We start from the raw sequence: 3,226 nt of genomic DNA, 5'->3' as shown, positions 1-3,226 counted from the left end.
AGAATGTTGCCAAGAACATATACATTTCAGAAGTTTTATACCTTGTGTTAAAATTATTTTTCCATTTTAGTGAAATGCATTTTTCATTTAGCAGCGTAGCAATAGCTATAGCTTTTATTTTGAGTAGGCCTATTGGCTGTTTTATTCGATTTGTGGTGAATAAGCGTACCTATTTTATGTTCTAGTCATTTTCATTCAGTGAGAATAATAATATATATTTTTTAAATGTATTGTCAATTTTGTCAAATAACAAATTGTAAGCCAACATATGTGATAACGCTGTAGTTCATTCAAAAACACAAATAACCCCTAGGTCATAAAAGTGAGCATCTTTAAATAAATTGGCATATTTGCCTAGTGTATGGTAAAATATGCAATGCAAAAGTGTTGCTTTATGCACATGGGGCTATTGTTCGTCTTGTTTTCAAATTGTATGGATATGCCCACTGAAAGGGCAACGTTTTACAACCTATTAGTTCTAATAGTTTTTGGATCAGCCCAGGCTGTATGGTTTTGACGCTTGCTACATCTGTAGCCTATAAGCCTACGATGTTGCAGGACGATGTTTGCGCATTCCTGTAGGCCATTTTGCATTTCTATTGATAAGATTTTTCCCATGTGTTTCATTTGAAATTCCTCTACCAACTTTTCCAAAATAGCATAGTATTTCTTCAATGCCACCGCTAGACTGTGGAAATGTTGAAATTTGCATTGAGATACGCACACTTTCCCGTCAAGTTCAACATAAAAAAATGCCAACTTTCGCGTCAAAACTGGCGTAATCATGGTTTATGCATATACAGTGGGGAGAACAAGTATTTGATACACTAATTAATTAATTTGCAGTTTATTGCATGACATAAGTATTTGATACATCAGAAAAGCAGAACTTAATATTTGGTACAGAAACATTTGTTTGCAATTACAGAGATCATACGTTTTCTGTAGTTCTTGACCAGGTTTGCACACACTGCAGCAAGGATTTTGGCCCACTCCTCCATACAGACCTTCTCCAGATCCTTCAGGTTTCAGGGCTGTCGCTGAGCAATACGGACTTTCAGCCCCCTCCAAAGATTTTCTATTGGGTTCAGGTCTGGAGACTGGCTAGGCCACTCCTTAGTTGCCCTGGCTGTGTGTTTCGGGTCGTTGTCATGCTGGAATACCCAGCCATGACCCATCTTTAATGCTCTTACTGAGGGAAGGAGGTTGTTGGCCAAGATCTTGCGATACGTGGCCCCATCCATCCTCAATACGGTGCAGTCGTCCTGTCCCCTTTGCAGAAAAGCATCCCTAAAGAATGATGTTTCCACCTCCATGCTTCACGGTTGGAATGGTGTTCTTGGGGTTGTACTCATCCTTCTTCTTCCTCCAAACACGGCGAGTGGACTTTAGACCAAAAAGCTCTATTTTTGTCTCATCAGACCACATGACCTTCTCCCATTCCTCCTCTGGATCATCCAGATGGTCATTGGCAAACTTCAGACGGGCCTGGACATGCGCTGGCTTGAGCGGGGGGACTTTGCGTGCGCTGGAGGATTTTAATCCATGACGGCGTAGTGTGTTACTAATGGTTCTTTGAGACTGTGGTCCAAGCTCTCTTCAGGTCATTGACCAGGTTCTGCCGTGTAGTTCAGGGCTGATCCCTCACCTTCCTCATGATCATTGATGCCCCACGAGGTGAGATCTTGCATGGAGCCCCAGACCGAGAGAGATTGACCGTCATCTTGAACTTCTTACATTTTCTAGTAATTGCGCCAACAGTTGTTGCCTTCTCACCAAATTGCTTGCCTATTGTCCTGTAGCCCATCCCAGCCTTGTGCAGGTCTACAATTTTATCCCTGATGTCCTTACACAGCTCTCTGGTCTTGGCCATTGTGGAGAGGTTGGAGTCTGTTTGACTGAATGTGTGGACAAGTGTCTTTCATTCAGATTACCCCACAGATGTTCAATTGGATTCAGGTCTGGGCTCTGGCTGGGCCATTCCAAAACGTTAATCTTCTTCTGGTGAAGCCATGCTTTTGTGGATTTGGAAGTGTGCTTTGGGTCGTTGTCATGCTGAAAGGTGAACTTCCTCTTCATTTTCAGCTTTCTAACAGACGCCTGAAGGTTTTGTGCCAAAATTGCCTGGTATTTGGAACTGTTCATAATTTCCTCCACTCTGACTAAGGCTCCGGTTCCAGCTGAAGCAAAACCGCCCCAAAGCATGATGCTGCCAAAACCACAACTGTGGGTACCACCACAGTGTCTTTATGGAGTCTTTAGGTGCAGTGTTTTTGCGCCAAACATACCTTTTGGAATTATGGCCAAAATGTTCAACCTCGGTTTCATCAGACCATAACACATTTTCCCACGTGCTTTTGGGAGACTTGTTTGTTTTTGCAAACTTCAGCAGGGCTTGGATGTTTTTCCTTGTAAGAAAAGGGTTCTGTCCTGCCTTCCTACCCCATAGCCTATTCATATGAAGAATATGGGAGATTGTTGTCACATGTAGCACACAGCTAGTACTTGCCAGAAATTCCTGCAGTTCCTTTAATGTTGCTGTAGGCCTCTTGGAAGCCTCCCTGACCAGTTTTCTTCTCATCTTTTCATCAATTTTGGAGGGACATTCTTGGTAATGTCTCTGTTGTGCCATATCTTCTCCACTTGATGATGACTGTCTTCACTGTGTTACATGGTATATCTAATGCTTTGGAAATTATTTTGTACCCTTCTCCTGACTGATATCTTTCAACAATGCTATCCCTCTGATGCTTTGGAAGCTCTCTGTGGACCATGGCTTTTGCTCTGAGATGCAACTAAGAAAATGTCAGGAAAATCCTACTAGAACGCCTGAACTTTATTTGTGATTAATCAGAGTTACTTTAAATGATGGCAGGTGTGTAATTACTTCTATTTAACATGAGTTTAAATGTGATTGGTTAATTCTGAACACAGCCACATCCCCAGTTATAAGAGGCTGTGCATACTTATGCAACCAGGTTATTGTAAGGTTTTTATTTTTCATTTTTCCCCCTCGAAGATTTCAGTTTATTTTTCAATTGAATTACTCACATTATAGGTCACATTAAAAGGGGAAAAGTTTCTGACATGATTTATCTTTGTTTCATTCTTTTACATCACAGAAACCTCGCATTTTAGGGGTGTGTAGACTTTTTATATCCACTGTAGATACAACTCCTCTACAAAATTTGAAAGTCTTTTAGAGTACTTTATTAAATGTTTTATC

Source organism: Esox lucius, chromosome 7, assembly GCF_011004845.1.
Source record: "Esox lucius isolate fEsoLuc1 chromosome 7, fEsoLuc1.pri, whole genome shotgun sequence".
Taxonomy (NCBI): domain Eukaryota; kingdom Metazoa; phylum Chordata; class Actinopteri; order Esociformes; family Esocidae; genus Esox; species Esox lucius.
Note: the sequence above shows the minus strand (reverse complement) of the source record.